Below are 21,251 nucleotides of genomic sequence, written 5' to 3'. Positions count from 1 at the left end.
TTTGTTTGTTTGTTTTTAAAGCTGTGCTACCTGAAAAATCCAGGAGTGCATGTGGTGTGACGTTGCGTGTACCCCGCCGTCCAGAGAGCAGCAGTATTCCAGCCTGGCCTTGAGCCTGACGGTTCTGCTGGGACGGCCCTAGGACGGGCCAGGGTCCCGAAGGCCGCTCTCTCAGTACCTTCCTGCGTCTCAGTAATCCTTAAGTCCTGATGTGAATCTAAGTAGCTGCCTCACATCCTTTGTAAACAGGCGCGTCTAGGGGCCAGTTTACCGGGGCGAGTTGTGCCCCGCGTTGGACCCCACGAGTCGCAGAGGCCTTGATGCAGGAAAGCTCCCGGGCCCCTGGCGACCAGCCTCCATAGGCAGGTGGTGTAACCCCCGTGGTCGGCCTCAGTCTCTCCAACGTGTAACCCCCCTTTCAGTTTTCTCATTTGCAGATCTACTTAACCTATCACCGTGTTATCAGAGTAATTGAGACCCAGGTACCAAGAGATAATGCTTCTAAGCACGAGTTCTCGGCTCAGCTAGGTACTTAGTACTTTACTGTTCATGAGAAATAAAGCCCAGTTAGCCCTAATACACGTACCCATGACAGAGACTTAAAGTCGGTGGGAAGGTGGGGCTTACCACATTTTCTTTAGAGCCACTACCTAATTTATTTTTTAAGCCTTAAAGACGACACAAAAATGCATATCCTAGACCACACTATAATTAGCAGAAGCATAAACTCCCAGATAACCAGGTGGTCTTACTCGGGAAGAAAAACCAATGTCTAGTAATAGAGGAAAAAAGAGCAATGAATACAAGGAGCATCTTCAACGGGCACGTGTCTCTTTTTACAAAGTTTTCCTCCCTGCGCTATTTCCTGCCACCTGTTTTACTCCCCGATTTTTTACCGTGGCTCCTACTGGCCACCTTGCTTGATCCCAAAGCTTTCCCCGAAGGGCTCTCACCGAAAACTTCGATGTTAGGGTTCTTTGCTGTAGTCAGATCTGCGCTGTTCAAGTCAGACTAAGAGGAATGTAAAGGTGACTGGCGTCTGATGTGTATTTTTAACGAATTATTCAAAAGATACCTGTTCTTGAGAGATGCAAGAATACTTTCTTTTAAATGTAAAAGGCAAAACTAAAAACTGCAGGAGTGGATAGAAATCCCTTTCTTAAGCCCATGATCTGGGTAAGTGCACAGCTGAGGTCACTGTGAAGACGTGCTCCGTGGCAAGATGTCCATAGCAACATCTTGGTGCCTGCCCACCTGCCAGGTCCACTTTGCTGGTGTCCCCCGAAGATGCAACCCCCCCCCCCCCATAATGATCTTCCGGACGGCACTTGGTACATTTGCTTTACCCCTCACCCCCTGCTCCGTTTCACAGACCAGGAACTCCGAATGTGGACTGTCCCTCGTTTCTGTATTTGCTATGCCAAAGTCACAGGCGAGAAAGAGACAAAAGGCACTATCAATCTTAGGGGGAAAACCCTATTTCCCCAAAAAAGGTTTAGATGGCACACGCAACAAATGAGCTCTCACAACTAGTTAACATTGGAAAACAAATTAGCAAGAGGCAACAGAAGCAATCCCCTCTGCTCTGCTAGGCCTTGCAAAAGAGGTTCTCCTATCTGTCCCTTTACTGGGTTTGGGGGGCGGGGTGGGGGTTGTACAAAGATAGGGAATGAAGAGCGCGAAATGGTTTATGGTTCAAATTGTCCGCTGCGATCCAACCCGGTACTGAGAGTACCTTTCCGGTACGGTATTGTGATGTTTCATACAATGCAGTGAACATAACCAACTTGTTACCTAAATAAAGAATTGATTTAGGAAAAAAAAAAAAAAATAGGGTCACTGAGTAGGGAGGGAGAAAGCCTCATTTCATTCGATGGTGATCCAAGCGACACGTGCGGCATAATCAGAATCTTAGCTGTTTTACTACATCATCACTCCTTATACCCCTCGGCATCCTGCATTTCCCCAAATCTGAGTAGGCTACAAAAGGTGATCACAAATCCCTTCATAATAACGATTCTTAAAGACAGTGGAGCAGAACACTGATTTGCAAATGGATTTTTAGGGCTATTCCTCTGGAGCGGTAGGTTTTCTGGGGGGGAGTGTGAAAGGCTCAACTTTAACCCACGCCTGCCCTTTAGCCCTTCCCCTTCGATGCCTGGTAATATCAAGACCACTTCTATCATCTGCTGATGTTCCCAGACTTCTAATTTTTAAGAATTATTGGATAAGACAGAAACCAGCATGAATCCCAGGTGACGGCGGACTCATCCGAGCGAGACCATGCCCGACTTGTCAATAGCACGTCCACAACATGTTTCTAATGCTTTTCTGGCATCAGAATGCTTAAAAAAAAAAAAAAATGCTTTTCCTGTCATCTGATAAATATGATCAATCAAACAAACAAAAACCCAACCCAAAGCCTTACCATCACCTCAGTTTGCAGAGCGCCTCGCTTTCCCGTGCTCTGATGCGACATGAAGCGCGCAGAACCTCGTTTCCAGGCCTCCCTCTCAGGACCATCACGCGCAGCCACCCACCGTGGCCGACTCAACCATCAGCCCCGTCTCCCGCTCTTCTCACAAGAGTAGGTCAGCCTCTCCCTGCTGAATGCTGTCAGCTAATCTCGAGACAGACCTGTGGCCGGAGACGGCTTTTCTCATCGGCCTTGTCAAGAAGACTCCATCATCAAGAGCTAATGCAGTTGAAGGCGCATCATTAATGCCACTACTCACTTCAATAGTACGAATATTACGGTATTGGTGTAGACTTCGCTCCTACGCTTCATACCCATGCATGTTCCCAAATCTTAACTAGGTCTTGGGATTATTTCCATTTGCTTTTACGCACTTTGGAACAAATATCTACTCCTTCCGTTGAAAATCCAGCCTGACGAATGTTCATGTTACGAATCGCCTCTCTCATGAAATGTTAATGAGCACGTTTCTTCTCCATGTTCTCTACCACGGCATAAGCCTTATGTCACGGAAAGGGCCTAGATTGCATCAAAAGTGACGCTGGGATACCATGGTCAAAAATAACAATAACTCAGTGATTATTAGACACTGTACGTAAAAACACTAAAGAATTACCCTGGGGTGGGGGGGGGGGGGAGGAAGAGGAAATATCCTGGTTAATGACAATTCTTTATCAGTAGAAGTTGATTTAGGTGCCAAAGGTAGGTAACTAATTATCAAAGGGTTAGAATAAAATAGACAACACTCTCCACTGTGATGGCTTCTGTACAACCTAGAGGGTATTAAATCTTCAGGGATTCAAAATCAATCTCAGGTGTCACAACAGTTGGTCATTAAAAAAAAAAAAGAAAGAAAGAAAATCTGATTACTTATTTGTGGTCTATCCCGAAAAGTAGAATGGATGATCTCTCTGGCATCAAGCAATGAAAGCAGCAGGCCCTTCCCTCTGAAAGTCATTTTGTCTCTTCAATTAATTAGCTGCCTTCATCAAAATTCCGTCTCACTGGGGATCCCTGGGTGGCTCAGTGGTTTAGCGCCTGCCTTCGGCCCAGGGCGCGATCCTGGAGTTCCGGGATCGAGTCCCGCGTCGGGCTCCCAGCATGGGGCCTGCTTCTCCCTCCTCCTGTGTCTCTGCCTCTCTCTCTCTCTATGTCTATCATAAATAAATAAATAAATAAATAAATAAATAAATAAATAAATAAATAAATTTAAAAATAAATAAATAAATAAATAAATAAATAAATGAATAAATAAATCTTTAAAAAAAAATCCATCTCACTGCATTACCAATATACTTCAATAACTGTACTGCTCAAGTCCGGGAGCCACTTCGGCGTACCTGTCAGCCTTTGACTGCTCTAGTCTCTCACCTTGCTGCCTGGAGGGAATGGGAGACAACCTGCGTGTTGATGCACCCCTCATCCCTGGACGTCGCACAGAACGAGGTAACATCTGCTATGACTCAGCCCCCGAGTCCCTTTACCTTAAACGTTGATTTTTTTTTTTTTTATAAACGTTGATTTTTAATAACATTCAAACCACAAGCCACAGTAAAAATCATATTAGTTGAGTTCATAGTGGGACGGAAAGGCCTATACAGGGCTTGCTTGGTGCACTAACATCCGTAAAACCAGTCTATGACCCAAACATCATCCTTGTTCACACGTCAAATAACAGGGCAACACAAATAAGAAGGAATTAAAACATTTCCAGACGCCACCCTGGCTCTGCGAGGGTAAACGCAACCACGGCCTACTAACAGAATATCCTTCCTGTCTGAAGGTCAGCCGGTATCCCAAAGGCTTCCTTTCGTGCTTCTGTACTTGCGCGTCACCAATCAGACAAGAGGATCCTCGTCTCTTCGAAGAAACAGAGAAACTACATGGTTGAAATTTCTAGAATGACATTCTTTTCCCTCCCCGCCATCCATTTTGTCACTTTGGTCCTTCAGAAGCTCTAAATATCTTCAGACAAGGGACCCTGATCTGTGGCTCGTGGGCCAAGTAAGCCCAAGGATTTCAAAACTTTGAATTTGAGTGCATTTAGGGGCACTGTGTATTCCTCAATGTGGCTAGAGGCCCAGCCTGTCCCACAGTCCTATAGTAGGTGTGATTCACACAACTGCTGGCCGTCCCTGGAACCTTGGAGTCGACAGCTCCTGCCTTTCATTTATTTATTTATTTACTTACTTACTTACTTACTTACTTATTTATTTATTTATTTATTTATTTATTTATTTATGACAGACAGAGAGAGAGAGAGGCAGAGACACTGGCAGAGGGAGAAGCAGGCCCCATGCCGGGAGCCCGACGCCGGACTCAATCCCGGGACTTCAGGATCGTGCCCCGGGGCCAAAGGCAGGCACCAAACCGCTGAGCCACCCAGGGATCCCCCTACTTATTTATTTTTAGCTCCTGCCTTCCTCTGCATGAAAACACAGCCAGTTAGATGCAATCGAAATTCTTAATGTTAGGTTTCCCAAATGTGAGCTAGAAAAACAGTTTGGGCAACTGGTCCACCAAGTACCTTTCTGCAAAGTCAACTAACCAACCAAACATACAAACACCCAGAACAAACAGAAGCAACAACCGCACATTTTTTATCTCTAGTCTTTCATGACGTACGCTGAACAGAGGAATATTCTATAATCCTAATCAGGTGAGTATCATTCTCCCAAAATGTTTTGCATTGTTAATAAATAGTAAGCCAAAATAGCAATATTTTTTTTTTTCAACTCAAAAGTATTTTTATAAAATGAGAAATAGGCACTCCTGGGTGGCTCAGTGGTTGAGTCTCTGCCTCGGCCCAGGGCATGACCCCGGGGATCCCGGGATCGAGTCCCACGTCGGGCTCCCTGCATGGAGCCTGCTTCTCCTTCTGCCTGTGTCTCTGCCTCTCTCTCTCTCTCTCTCTCTCTCTCTCTCTCTGTGTGTCTCATGAAGAAACAAATACAATCTTCAAATAAATAAATAAATAAATAAATAAATAAATAAGAAATAACTGTGATAGTAAATGCTAGTGGCTCTCGATTGCACATACGTAGAGTATACATAGTGAAACAGAGTTCGTTAATGACTTTATATGTTAAGTAATCAAAAAAATTCTACTGTGCACATAGAAGGGACACTGATTTAAAAAATTACAAAAAAAAAAATCAGATCATGTCATTCCCTTGTTTAAAGCGTCTCATGGCCTACACTGCTCTTAGCATAAAATCCCCCCCAACACACCCGAAAATAAATAAATGAATAAATAAAAAATAAAAAATAAAAAAAATAAATAATAAAAATAAATAAATAAATAAATAAATAAATACATACATACATACATACATACATACATAGCACACCCTTACCAAGTCCTATAAAGCCCTAAGCCAACCCCGGTGTCCTACCCTTGGCCCTGACTTCGGGCCTGGCTTTCTTTCCTTGAATTTATGAACTCACGTTCATCACGGAGCTTGGTATTTGGCAGCTTCTCCTCCTCTGACCCCACTCTTCCCCTGGGCCTTCGAGGGGCAGGTTCATCGTTTTTACTCAGACTTCAACTTACAGATCACTTCACTCAGAGGGGCTTTTCCTGAACACCCACCCCCCTCATTAAAATGGTCTCCCCATGCTCTCTCTCTGCACTTTGTTCGTATTTAAACGACGGCTCTCTCACCTGAGCACTTCTTCATCATGCAGCCATGCTTTCCAAGCCTTTTGCAAAACATACTGTTACCTACACAAGGCAAACTTGAGGCAAACTCATTAATAACGAGTTGGCCTTCATGATGGCCTCGTTACATTTGTCCTGCGGATCTGCTCCCATATGCTAGTTGTGCGGCTGCTGTGATGTACAGACGAGGACTGAGGCACCTGCAGACTGATATGGATACAGATGGGCAGCGCGTGTGTCTATACGGAGTATGATCCCCCAAAATGAAAGGCTATTTCTATGAAGACTGCTGAGGTTCTATGACACCAGGGGACTCTGGGAAAGGCTCCAGCTCTGCTCTTTTTCTGCTAGGCTGCATTTACCCACCTTCTGTGTTTTGCCTCTGAATGAGCCCAAGAAGCTCGTTCCCACTTCAAAGGGGAAGCAAGTGAGTCAGTCATTCTCTGAGTTTGTCCTAGGCCCTCAGACACCTCGTAACACCCAAGAAAAGCCAGATCCTGAACATGTTGCAGGACATTAGTTTCGAATAAACCTCCGCAGAGTCTGGCATCAGTACCCCTGCCTTGTGTAATTTATGGATGAACCCCTGTCGTTTGCCTGGCACTTGCCTTTGACCGGACCCTATCCTGGATTCCTAGAGGAATGTGTACCCTACACGCTCTTCCAACATAAACCCTTGGCCCCAAGCAACGGCGAGACTCATTTCCCTTCCCTAAGTCTCTCAGAGGCTCCGTCTGCTATGCCCTTCCTGTCATTTAAAATAATAAACTCTTTTTCCACTTCCTCCGGTGTGCTTAACCTAAATACACTCTAGCTCTATCCATGTCATGACAAATGGCAAAATTTCATTCTTTTTTATGGTTGAATAATATTCCAGTGTGGGTGTGTGCGTGTGCGGGCATACACCCCATCTTTTTTTTTTTTTTTTTGGCGTATACCCCATCTTTATCCATTCATCAGTTGATGGACACTTGGGTTGTTTCCATAATTTGGCTACTGTAGATAACACTGCTATAAACAGGGGTGCGTGTACCCTTTTGATTCAGTATTTCTTTTATTCTTTGTGTATCAACATGCATTCACCCACAAATATATTTTTATCATAAATGCAAGTTTTTATGAAGGATATAAATACGATAATATTTTGTAAATTTCTAAGACATGCAAAAAATAATGTAGTTTCTGTTAGGGAGCCATACATATGTAGTAAAGACATAAAAAATAAAGACAAGAGGCAGTTGGGTGGCTCAGTCAGTTAAGCGTCTGCCTTCAGCTCAGGTCATGATCCCAGGGTCCTGGGATTGAGCCCCATGTCAGGCTCCCTGCTCAGTGGAGGGGGGTTGGCTTCTCCCTCTCCCTCTGCTTCCCCCCCCCCCATTCATACTCAGTCTCACATTCTCTCTTAAATAAATAGATAAAATTTAAAAAAAAAATAGTAAAGACAGAAATGATGAACACCAAATTCGGTAATCTCCCTGAGAAGGGGAGAGGGGAATATGAACAAAGAGATGCCGGAGACATTCATAGTGTGAGTCAGGGTGGTGGTTTCACAGTTACTCTTTGGGTAAATAGCTAGGATTATGATTGCTCGATTATAGGGTAGTTCTGTTTTTGAATTTTGGAAGAGCCTCCACACTGCTTTCCACGTAGCTGCACTAGTTTGCACTCCCACCAACAGAGCACGAGGGTCCCCTTTCTCCACATCCTCCCAGCTCCTGTTTCTTGTATAATTGGTGTTAGCCATTCCGACATGATATCTCATCGTAGATTTGATTTGCATTTCCCTGATGATGAGTGACGCTGAGCATCTTGTCATGCTCAGATGGATGTCTTCTTTGGAAAAATGTCTGTTCATGTCTTTGGCCCATTTTTAACTGGACTACTGTGTTTTGTTTTGTTTTTTAAGATTTTATTTATTTGCTCATAGAGACACACAGAGAGAATGAGAGGCCGAGACACAAGCAGAGGGAGAAGCAGGCTCTACCCAGAGAGCCCGACGTGGGACTCGATCCAGGGTCTCCAGGATCATGCCCTGGGCTGCAGGCAGCGCTAAACCGCTGCACCACCCGGGCTGCCGTATTGGGTTTTTTTGAGTGCTGAGTTTTATAAGTTCTTTATGTATTATGGATACTAAATCCTTGTCAGATATATCATTTGCAAATATCTTCTCTTACTCTATAGGTTGCCTTTTAGTTTTGTTAAATGTTTCCTTCACTGTGCAGAAGCTTTTTATTTTGATTTAATCCCAATAGTTTATTTTTGCTTTTATTTTCCTTGACTCAGGATACATATCTAGAAAGAAATCCCTATGACCTCTGTCAAAGAAGTTACTACCTATGTCCTCTTCTAGGATTTTCATGGGTTCAGGTCTCACATTTGGGTCTTTAAAGCATTTTGAGTTTATATTTATGTATGGTGTAAGAAAGTGGTCCAGTTTCATAGTTTCATTCATTCTCCTGCATGTGTCCATCCAGTTTTCTCAACACCATTTACTGGTCTGTTTCCCATTGGATATTTTTTCCTGCTTTGTCAAAGACTAAATGACCTTATAATTGTGGGTTCATTTCTGAGTTGTTTTGTTTTTTTGTTTTGTTTTGTTTTTGTTTTTGTTTTTGTTTTATTCTGGCTATTGGTCTATGTGTCTGTTAGTGTGCTGGTACCATATTGTTTTAATGACTAGAGCTTTGCTAACACAACCTAAAGTCCAGAATTGTGATGTGTCCAGCTCTGCTTTGCTTTTTGAAGACTGCTCTGGGCTATTTGGGGTCTTTTGTGGTTCCATATAAATTTTAGGTTTGTTCTGGTTCTGTGAAAAACGCTTTGGTATTTTGATAGGGATTGCATTTAAATGTGTAGATTACTTTGGATAACATCGACATTATAATGATATTTGTTCTTCTAATCGGCGAGCATGGACTGTCTTTCCATTTCTTTGGGTCTTCAATTTCTTTCATTAGGGCTTTTCAGTTTTCAGAGTATAGGTTTTTCACCTCTTTGGTGAGGCTTATTCCTCAGTATCTTATTATTTTGGATACAATTAGAACTGTTTTCTTAATTTCTCTTTCCACTTCATTTTTGGTATGTAGAAATTCAACAGATTTATGTATATTGATTTTGTATTGTGCAACTTGACTCCATTCATTTATCAGTTCTAGTAGTGTTTTGGTGGAGTCTTTCAGGTTTTCTATATCATGTCTTCTGCAAATAATGAAAGTTTTACCTCTCCCTTACCAATTTGGATTCTTTTCATTTTTTCTTGTCTGCTTGTTGGGCCTAAGACTTCCAGTACTATGTTGAATAAAAGTGGTGAGAGTGGTCATCCCTGTATTGTTTCTGGCCTTAGGGAAAAAGCGTGTTTTTCCCAATTGAGAACAATGTTAACTGTGGGTTTTTCATATATGGCCTTTATTATGTTATGTTCCCTCAAAACCTACTTTGTTGAGGGATCTTTACCATGAACGGATGTTGTACTTTGCCAAATGCTTTTTCTACATTATTGAAATGATCATACGGTTCTTATCCTTTCTTTTATTAATGTGGTATATCACGTTGATTGATTTGCAAATATTAAACCAGCCCTGCCACCCATGAATACATCCCACTTCATCATGGTAAATGATTTTTTAATGTATGGTTGGATCCTGTTTGCTGGTATTTTGTGGAGCATTTTTGCATCTATGTTCACCAGGGATATTGGCCTATAGTTCTCTTTTTTAGTGATGTCTTTGTCTGCTTTTGGTATCAGGATAACACTGACTTCATAGAATGAATTTGTAAGTTTTCCTTCCTCTTCGATTTTTTGGAATAGTTTGTGAAGAATAGGTATTAATCCTTATTTAGATTTGCATGTGAAGCCATCTGGTCCTGGATCTTTTGTTTTTCAGGAGTTGTTTTTTTTTTTTTTTTTTTCCTGATTCAATTTCATTACTGGTTATCAAATTTTCTATTTCTTCCTGTTTCAGTTTTAGTAATTTATATGTTTCTAGGAATTTATCCATTTCTTCTAGGCTGTCCAATTTGTTATCATATAGTTTTGCATAATATTCTCTTATTTGTATTTCTTTGGTGTTATTACCCTTCCCTCATTTTTAAATATTATTTTATTTTTATTAATCTTTTAAAGATTTATTTGCAAGAGAGAAAGAGAGAGAGCAAGGGAGAGGAGCAGAAGAAGAGGAAGAGAGAATCTCAAGCAGACTCCCTGCTGGGCATGGAGCTCAATCTCACGACCCGGAGATCATGACCTGAACTGAAATCAAGAGTCGGACACTTAACCAACTGAGACACCCAGACAGCCCTGTGATTTTATTTATTTAGGTCCTTTCTCTTTCCTTTTTATTTATTTTTTTTAATTTTTATTTATTTATTATAGTCCCACAGAGAGAGAGAGAGAGAGAGAGGCAGAGACATAGGCAGAGGGAGAAGCAGGCTCCATGCACTGGGAGCCTGACGTGGGATTCGATCCCAGGTCTCCAGGATCGCGCCCTGGGCCGAAGGCAGGCGCCAAACCGCTGCGCCACCCAGGGATCCCTCTCTTTCCTTTTTGATAAGTCTGGCTAAAGCTATATCATTTTTACTGATTTTTTTTTTTTTTTCAGAGAACCAGCTCCTGCTATCATTGATCTGTTCTATCATTTAGTTTCCATGTGATTTATTTCTGCTGTATTCTTTTTTATTCCTTCCCTTCTTCTGGATTTAGGTTTTGTTTACTCTTTTTCCTAGCTTCTTTAGGTGTAAGGACAGATTGTTTATTTGAGATTTTTCTTGCTTCTTAAGGTAGGCCTGTATTGCTATCGACTTCCCTTTTAGAACAGCTTTGGCTGCATCCTAAGGGTTTTGAACCACTATGTTTGCATTTTCATTTGTTCCCATGTATTTTTTTTAATTTCCTGGTTGACCTATTCATTGTTTAGTAGCATGTTGTTTAACCTCTAACCTCATGTATTTGTGGTCTTTCCAGATTTTTTTTTTTTTTTTGTGGTTGACTTCTAGTTTCATAGCATTGTGGTCAGAAAAAGTACATGGTAGCACTTCTACTTTTTTGTATTTGTTGAGGACTGTTTTGTGGGCTAATATGTGATCAATTCTGGAGAATATCCCATGTGCATTTGAAAATAATGTGTATTCTGCTGTTTTAAGATGGAATATTCTGAACATATCTATTAAGTTCATCTTGTCTAATGTCATTCAAAGCCATTGTTTCCTTGTTTCTTTTCTTTTTTCTTTTTTTTTTTTTTAGATTGTATTTATTTATTTGAGAGAGAGAAAGAGAAAGAGTATAAATAGGAGAAAGAAGCAGAGGGAGAGGGAGAAGTAGGCTCCCCACTGAGCAGGGAGCCTGACTCAGGACTCAATCCCAGGACCCTAGGATGACGACCTGAGCCGAAGGCAGATGCTTAACCAACTGAGCCACCTGCAGGCCCCTGTTCATTTTGTTTAGATAATGTGTCCACTGATGTAAGTGGGATGTTGATGTTCCTTACTGTTATTATCAATTAGTTCCTTTACGTTTGTTATTAACTGCTTTACATGTTTTGGTGCTCCCAAGTTGGGTGCATAAATATTTATATCTACTTGTTTGATTGCCTCCTTTATGATTAAATAGTGTCCTTCTTTGTCTCTCGTTACAGTCTTTGTTTTAAAGTCTAGTTTGTCTGATATATGTATTGCTAACCCAGCTTTCTTTTGACATTCATTTGCATTGTTGCTTTAAGTTCTCCATCAGACATCTTACTACATCTGTTTCACTTAGATGTCCAGCTATGGTCTCATGTCCTTTCATTTGGGATAAATTCCTCTGTCATGGCATTTTGTCTAAGTCCCTGCCTTCGGTATGTTAGAAAAACCTGTTGTATCTCCTGCTCCTCAAAGTAATGGTCTTAAAAAGAAGAGGTCATGTAGTGCCCAGGGCCTGGTGCTTCAGGGAGTGTCCCAGGTGTGTACTGCATGAGCTCTGGTGTTGTGTTGTGGCTGCTCTATCCTTCAGGCCAGTCATCTGCAGAGGCTCTCCTTGCGTTTGTGAGCAGTGTTTGGTCCCTGGCCTGTATGTGGCGAGCTTTAACTAGATGTGCTGTAGGTGCTTGTGAAATGAGCCCTGACACCACCTCCAGCAGATCCGAGGCCCTGCAGAACTCTCTGGTGGGGAGGCTTGGTGTGGGCAGCAGTTTGTGCTGGTCTTCTTGGGGGACAGGCCCACTGCGCTGGGAGTGAGGCAGGCTTGACTGAGAAGTACAATCCCACAAAGGCACAGGGGGACTCGGTGTAAACAGGTGAGGCAGCCAGTGTAGGTGCTGCACTGCTTCCTGCAGGTTCTCTGTGTTTATGCTGTGGGATGGGGAGGACATGGCACAAGTGAACTGCCATGTTCCCGGAGAAGCGTCTCCCTGAAGGCTGCCTCTGGGGCAGATGCTCTGGGCAGATGCTCTGAGAAGATGGAAGCATCTGCCCCTGTCTGCCCCAGGCGTTTCCATGTCATCTGCCCCCAGGTTGTTTGGCTGCTTTGTCTCCAGGAGCAGTGCAGTGCCCTCCAGGTTCTATCCCAGTCATGCCTGCTGACCTTTACAAGGTTTTAAGCCCTGCTTATTGCTAGAAGTCATGAAATTCAGCCCCTGTCACTTTCCAAGCCAGTGGCTATGGGGAAACGCTTTCCTTGTGCATTCCCCTGTGTGCTCCTCTCTCTGTCTCTCAATCTCTCTCTTCCCTCCATGATCACTGCTCCCTCCCCTCTGCAGCATCTGTGATCCCTTTCTCCCCTAAACCGTGTCTCCTTACATCCTACTGTCTTAGATGTGGCCTCTTCTCTCCTTTTAGTTGTAGAGTTTGTTTTTTCAATCTTCGGGTGGATTGCTGGGGTATTTAGGATGAGTTGAAAGTTATCCAGTTGTGTTCATAGGATGAAGGGAGCCTAGGGTCCTCCTACTCCTCCATCCTCCTGCTCTCCAGAAGGGATTTTAAATCTATCCAAATAGCTTTCCTTCCATTGGCACAAAAGATCAAGAATTGGCAAAAATCTTTTTTTTTTTTTTTAATAGTAGCCATTCTGATGGGATGAGGTGATATCTCATTGTGGTTTTGCATTTCCCTGATGATTAGTGCTGTTGAGCATCTTTTCATGTGTCTCTTGGCCTTCTGCACATTTTCTGGGGAAAAAATGTACAGCTAGGTCATCTGTCCATTATTAGTTGGCTTATGTGGGGGTTTTGGTGTTGAGTTGTATGAGTTCTATATCTAGTTTGGATATTAAGTCCTCCCCCCTTTTTAAAGATCTATTTATGAGAGAGAGAGAGAGAGAACGCATGAGAGTGGAAGAAGGCGCAGAGGGAGAGAGAGAGACTCTTCAAACAGATTCCCCTCTGAGTGTGGAGGTAACACAGGGCTCAATCCCAGGACCCTGAGATCATGACTTGAGCTAAAACCAAGAGTCAATCACTTAACCAACTGAGCCATACAGGCACCCCCCCCCCCATATTCACCCCTTATCAGATTATCATTTGCGAATATCTCTGCTATTCATTAGGTTGCCTTTTTATTATGCTGACAGTTTCCTTCCCTCTGCAAAAGCTTTTTAGTCTGATGTAATCCCAGCAGTTGAGTTTCGCTTTTCCCTACCCAGGCTGAGGTAAATTAATGAGATGTCCCCTCTATCAGAAGACAGATTGGAAAAAAAAAAAAAAAAAGCAAATAGAAATCCCGTTCTTTTACAGATAATCTAGTGAACATTAGGCTTAATAGGAAATGGAACATAAAGTACTGTAGTTGAAATGGGAAGGTCACCTGAGTTTGGATTCAGTCTCTATGTGTGACCTTGTTTTTTCAGGGGCGGAGGGAAAGCTGTGGCAAATCGATGAGAAGCAATACAGTTATATTTAGGACATATTATCACCAGAAACGTCATACATCAAAGATTATTTCAGCCACATGGTGACTAAGAGTGACTCTCACGGATGAATGCCACCTTTTATAAAAAGTCTCTCCTAAAACCCAAGTTGTTTTATAATCTGCAAATCTCATAGTCTTCTTGGCAATATCTGTTACCCCGACAAGACAAGAATGTTGAGTTTACATTCGGATACTACAGTTCCTTCTGTAAATGTCTCCGCCTATAATACAGGAATATGCCCTAATCCCCACACAGCTTATCATCTAGACAACAGAAGAACTCTTGAAACCATAAAATCAGCCTCCTTACGTTTCAGTGAGAATAAACCCTCTACAGAATTCTCCTGCTAAAAAAAAAAAAAACAAACCAATAAATAGAAGGATACCGCCAAATATTTTTTTGAACCTCATCTAAATATTCCTCTGCACTTTAAAAAAAGGGACCTATATAACAAAAGCGGTTGAAAGTATCTGCCCAGCATTTGCTCTATTAACTTTTTTCCAATCGTGTTATTGGAAATGGTATCAAAACTCTGCTGTAATTTATGCTTTTCGACTTTGTCTTTGAACCCGATAATTAGGGGTACAAATTAACCAAATTGACATTTCTAAATTAAGCAAATTAGAATTTTTGTTTTCCTCTTAAAGAAAAGTTTACCTTGGGTTTAAGTGATTTAACTCAAAACATTGTGAGCACACACAAATTTAAATTCAAATCAAGGCCTTTCAAGTGGTGACATCAAAGCACCATTGTGAGTCTGTGAGGATGACCTTGGAACACGTGAATCTCTCATTTTCACATGTGTTCAAACTACTTGTATTCCATCCTAATTTGAGGCTTTGTTTGCCTAGAGGGGAAACAAAATTTGCTTAATTAGAATGCTTTGTGAATTGGAAGTGAGATGAGCTACAGGACCTTTGGTTGGTAGGGATTTTGTTGTCATTGTTTTCAGATAAACATGCTTTAGGAATCCCCACCCCCCTCCACCCGCCCCCAGTTAGTGCCTCTGCTGGGACCTGCAAACTAGTTGAGCCTTGAGCAATAATAACCTTGCTTTAAAAGGGCCTAAAGCTGCCCTCCTGAAGAACTGGAATTGAATTACCCTGGGTAGAGGAGAAAAGAGGCTTTTCTGCATCCCCTGTCCTTTCTCATTCACCCAGGATTGATTCACATGGAGGGGAAAGACTGACACAGCCAGGACCAGCCAAGGCCGGATTGTGAAACTCGTCTTCTATCAGGGCCAATGTAGTGGATGGAGTCTTGTTAAGTAGGAGGGCTGGAAAGTGGTGTTTTGTGCAAATTTGTTCTTCAAGGGAGAGAAGAAGGAATGAGATGGGTAGGAGGAGGTGCTGAATATTTTTTTTTTCACTAAGCCCCCCCCTCCCAAATCACAGACCTGCTCCACATACATGATCATGGCTGCCACCCCAAGCAAGCAGTGTTTGCTCTAGCTCACCTTTAGGTATTTATTGTGACTCTTGGATTTTGCATGCCACACTACTAAAGCTTTTTTTTTTTTTTTTTTTTTTTTTTTTTTTTAGATTTATTTATTCATGAGGGACACACAGACAGAGTGGCAGAGATACAGGCAGAGGGAGAAGCAGGCTCCATTCAGGGAGCCCGATGTGGGACTCGATTTTGGGACTCCAGGATCACGCCCTGAGCCAAAGGCAGACGCTCAACCCCTGAGCCACCCAGGCATCTCACTACTAAAGCCTTTATTGTTTTGTTTTAATAAGGAAGAAAAATTCACTTACATCGATATAGGCATGAAATATCACTGTATAAAGTACTTTTACTCCAACTGGCATCTTTGTTTACACAGTGATCAAATATTTTGAATTGCTGAAAAGAGCCTATAATAGTGGGGTTTCAGGCAACAGCCACAAGATTGGGCGTAGGAGTGATATTTGTCCTTCAAGGAGGAAGGTGGTGGTAGCAAGGGTCTTTCAGATACTCCAGTACTGACACAGATTCAGTCCTAAGTTCCATTCCATGCCCTCTTAGGGAAGACTGGGTCATGGTTAATATAGAAAAGGCATCTATCAAGATCCTGCTAAGGCGTGCCTGAGCGTCTCAGTCAGTGAAGCATCTGCCTTCAGCTCAGGTCATGATCTCAGGGTCTTGAGGATCGAGTCCTGCATCCTGCTTGCTCCCTGCTCAGTGGGAGGTCTGCTTCTCCCTCTCCCACTTCCACTGCTTGGTCTCTCTCTGTGTCTCTCAGATAAAGAAATAAATAAAATCTTAAAAAAAAAAAAAAAAAAGAACCTAGTAAAATCCAGGCACTTGACATACATCAACTTTAATTCGATTAAAACATGGAGGCAGTTGAAAGAAATATGCTCAGAGAAGCTAACAGGTTGGCCCTGAGTTGCTTACAGGAGGTAGAGATACCACCGAACCTACATTTGTCTGACTCCCTATTACATCATTCTGCTTTAAGAAGAGGTTAGAGAAAAGGGAGAATTGTTTTCACCCTAGGGACTGATTCAAGCAACACTAGGCTTGTTTCTCGGGGTGAGGAAGGCCATCACAAGTCTAGACCTGGGGACTTAGGTAACAGTGCCAGATTTATAAAATTGACCTTTTGTCCTTACGTATTTATTTCTTTCTCTTTCAAGAACCAGGTACTAAGCCTGTGCTTTGACAGAGAGGAAAAAATAATGAAAAAAGAAAAAAACCCACAAAAACCAAAAAGCTTAAAATGTAAGAGCATGTATATGGAATTACAATAGTTTCCAAGAAATCCATAAAACTAAATATGCCCTGTGGATTACTGTAGTCAAGATCTAATTTAAACAACCCTGAGATCTATTTTTCATATGGTTCTTAATTTTTTTATTATTATTATTTTTTTATTATTTTTTTTTTTAATTTTTTTTTACCTATAATTTATATTCCATAAAATTTAGAGCATAAAATGAAGGGATTTTAGTATATTCATAAATTTAATATATTCATAGTTGTGCAACCATTACAACCAAATGGTGTTGTTTAGAACACCCCAAAATGAAACCCTAATGAATATTAGGGTTTAATAATGAATAACCTCTCATGAATAACCTCTCCTTACTCTTCTGCACTCAGCCCTAGGCAACCACTGATCAGCCTTCAGTCAAGTCTGAATAACTGCAATCATACAACACATGGTCTCCAGCGACTCGCTTCTTTCACTCAGCATGTTTTCAAGAGTCATCGGTGTTGCAGCGCGCACCAGTATTTTATTCCTTTTTTACTGCCAAGTAATATTCCATCGTGTAGATCTATCCCTTTTGTTTGCCCGCTCACCAGTTACTAGATATCTGCATTTACTATTTGCCCATTATAAATGGCGGTGCCATGGACGTGGGCACACAAGTTTCTGTGCGCACATGTGCTTCATTTCCGTTGGGTCTATACCTAGGAGCAGATTTGCTCCATCATACGGTACGGTCTAACTCTAGGCGATCCTTTAGAAGAACTGTCCGCCTGTTTTCCAAAGCGACTGCCCCATTTTAGGTTCTCTCCAGCAACACATGAGGTAATTTCCTTTTCTACCAAGGCCATGCAAATGTATGTAAAGCAGTGTCCCCTTGTAGCTTTGATTTGCATTTCCTTGATGGCTATAGGATATTCAGCATCTTTTCACGTGCTACTCATTGGGTATCTGTATGTACTTGCGGGAACGTCTTTCCCTGTATTCTATTTGCTGAAAATAAAGCGTTTTATGATTTCAGTATTTCTAGTTTAGGTCAGCAGGTGGTCAGATGACAAAGTCTCTAAAACATGAAATTAGTTCTTTAGTGATTTAAGAATGGACCGACAATAGCAGGGATCCAGTTGCAGTGGTGGAAGTAAGGGTTTGCAATTACATTCTTATATCGTTTTGGAAAAAAGATACTTCTTGAAGGGGTTCAGGACGTACTCATGGTTTATGCCTGTTGAAGGGGTTCAGGACATACTACTCCAAAATTTGGCATCTTGGTATACTGAGTATCTTAAGCTGAAGGAGTTTGAAAATACCAGTGGAAGGACACTGTGACATTCCCCTCTCTCCCAAACCCCAGAAGCAGGTGATAAAGCCCTCCTGGGGGAGGTGCCTCCCTCTACCCCAAAAGGAAGCACCATCTTTACCTTCAAAGTTTAAGGGATTCTGAGGAATCCACGGAACTTACTAAATTTCCCCCCAGTTCACTACGTTTAACTCATATTCTCTGACCCATCACATTTCTACCCACTTTTGATCAAACCTCACATAAAAATGCTCAGGTCTGTTTCTTCCAGCCTTTATTTCCTTATGAAGGCCCCTGTATCATGTATGACTATTATTAAATAAATCTTTATGCTTTTCTCTTGTTAATCTTTGTCTCAGTCAGTTTAACTTTCAGGCCTAGCCAGGGACCCTACAGAGGGCCGAGGAAAACCTTGTCCTCCCTCACACCGGGAAGACATTAGTTGAATGTGAAGGGGACCCAGAGGGTGCTTTTCCGGGGAGGCGATACAGTATTGGAATCAACAGCTCGGCGCCTGCCTGTGTTCAGATTCTGACACTAGCAGTGTGACCTCTGTGCTCCCTTTTCAGAATCTGGACACAGAGCAACGTGAACACACGAGCCAGTTCTGCTCATCGCTCCGAACGCCCTGCAGGAAGGAAGGGAACAGAGGACGGGAGGAATCAGCTCAGCAATGAAGACCTGCACTTGATGGGGGGAAAGAAAGAGCCCCCAAGAAAAGTCAGTAACCAAAGGAGATGGTTTGAACTAGAGCTCTCTGTGAGAGGACGGTAAGATCCAGGCAGGGAAAGAAAAACGTTCCCTCTCTTCTGCTTCCCTTGTATTTCCTCCCATAGTAAAGTCCTATTTTCGTACAAGAAGAAATCTAATACAGAGTTTACAATGGTGGAGGCAATCTTATGTTGGAAAACCCTCCGAAGGCTGACTCTGTGTGACCCGAGAGTTTTCAAGCTCCTGAAATCTTATTTCAGACAAACCAACAGAAATGGTATCAGAGTTTTATCTAGCTTGAGCTTTTATGGCTGAAACAATTCTATTCCCTCTTGCTTTAATCCAGTACAATAGAGGACAGATTTTCAAAACTGCGTTTCCCTTTATCTAAAGCAAATTTTAATAACCCAATAAAAAAGCTCGAGGAAGTATCTGCACTATTTGTTATAATGTTGTATGTAGGGTACGTGCATCTCAAATGCTTGTCCCACCAAGTGTTCACGCAGATTCAGCCCTTTCTTGGCGCTTTCCATGATGGCATGTGCCAGGCTATAGGGTCAATTAAAACTTTCAGAATAAGTGTGCCAAAATGTTGGGTTTCATTGAATCTCATTTAGTATTTTCTGTTTTACACATCCCTAGTGTTTCTCAGCCTGACGTAAGAGAGTGATCCCACAAGATTATATGGATCCATAAACGCCTTTATGAAATACCATCAGCTTAAGTGAAGAGGGGTAAAATAACACAAATCCTATAATTATGCTTATTTTACCCTAACTTGGAAACCACCACCATACTGAATTACAAAATTACAGATTATTATTATTTTTTTTAATGGAATGTGAGTCCAATCTGGGAACTCCTAATGAGCATCTTCTTTAATATTTACTTGGCGTTAATTTAGCAAATCCCTTTAGTTTCTGGAAGCAGATTTATGTAAAAGTATTCATCATATTTTGAAGCGTATTTACTTCTGACTACCATATTTCTTCTCAAATTTTTACTTATCCAAAATAAAAGCAAATGGGTAAATTTCCAATTTAAGAACCTGTCACTACAGAACTAATTTAAATCTAATATTCTTTGTCTGTGCTTTCAATATGACAGCGACCAGCTATGTGTGGCTACTGAAAACTTACACAGAAACCATTGAGATTGAGGAACCAAATTTTATTTTATTTTACTATTTTATTTTTTTAAAGATTTTATTTTATTTACAAGAGAGAGAACGAACACATGTGTGGGGAGTGACAAAGGGAGAGAGAGAAGCAGACTCCCTGCTGAGTGGGGAGCCCAACTTAGGGTTCGATCACAGGACCCTGAGATCATAACCTGAGCCAAAGGCAGACGTTTAACTGACTGAGCCACCCAGGGGCCCAGAGGAACTGAATTTTAAAATATATTTAAATTTATTTAATTGGTTATGCACCACACATGGCTAGCAGCTAGCCTACTACTGGGTAGGACGTCTATAGAAGACGTAAGTTATTTTGTGGCTATGAATCATCCGGGGTAATACTTCAAAACCAAAGTGGATTGACTGATGAGATATTTCTATCACAAATTTGCAGTATTAACAGTGTCATTAAAACTGTCAACTGCTAGTGTCCAGATATTTAGATAAATAAATACACCACCTCATTTTTAATAGATTCCAACATAATCTGTAGTAGGTAGAAGACAAGAAATAGAAAGCACAACCAGCTCATTTTATTTATTTATGCTTTCAGTGAGCATCTATGCAAAGCCCACCACATGCCAGCACAACCAGAAGGGACCCTGCTCCAACTGACTGTCCATTTATTTGGTGTCCAGTGTGTCCCAGGACGTGGAGCAGATGCTTTGCCCTGAAGGAGTTTAGGCAGTCCAGAAGGAGAGAACCCCCAACGTATGTAGGAGGCAGTCCAGAGTGCTGTAGTCTACAGGCCATAGAAGCACAGTCGCAGGGACACCTGTGGTTAAGTGTCTGCTTTCTGCTCAGGTCATGATCTCAGGGTCCTGGATCCAGTCCCGCATCGGGCTCCCTGCTTGGGGTGGTGGTGGTGGGTGGTGGAGTCTGCTTCTCCCTCGGCCTCTCCCCCTGCTCGTGTTCTCTCTCTCGTGCTCTGCTCTCTCTCAAATGAATAGAATCTGAATCTGTAAGCATTCAAAGAAGTGTTCTTGGAACAGAGCTGAATTCTGAAGACTGAGGCGTTTGTAGGGGGCCACCCTGGAGAGAGGACTTGCCTGAACCAAGATGGAAGAGGTAGTGCGGTCAGAGAGCTGTAACAGATGGTTTGGTGAGGAGGGGGTATGAAGAGACAGCAGGAGACACCGTGTGGTCTACATCTCCAGGGCCTCAAGAGATAAGCTAAAGAGTTTGATCTTTGTGCTGAAAGATAGAGGGAGAAACTCAAGGGTTTTAGGGAGGGAAACGAAAAGTTCAGCGTGACATTTGAGAAACATTTCTCTGAAAGAGACCAATTATGAAAAAAAATCACAGGAATTGGCAGAAAAATGCCCCCCCCCGGCTTACAGCAACCCACAAGTAAG

The 21,251-nt window shown here is 42.1% G+C and overlaps 1 protein-coding gene across 6 annotated transcripts in view; it reads right to left on the bottom strand.

Annotated features, from left to right (window-relative positions):
* Positions 1–21,251, bottom strand: part of PRKG1 (protein kinase cGMP-dependent 1) — a 1,198,973-nt gene that overhangs the window by 534,614 nt on the left and 643,108 nt on the right. The gene's annotated exons all lie outside the window — the stretch shown is intronic.

The sequence above is a fragment of the Canis lupus genome, chromosome 27 (genome assembly GCF_048164855.1).
Source record: "Canis lupus baileyi chromosome 27, mCanLup2.hap1, whole genome shotgun sequence".
Classification (NCBI taxonomy): Eukaryota; Metazoa; Chordata; class Mammalia; order Carnivora; family Canidae; genus Canis; species Canis lupus.
Note: the sequence above shows the minus strand (reverse complement) of the source record. Positions and strands in the feature narration are given on the sequence as shown.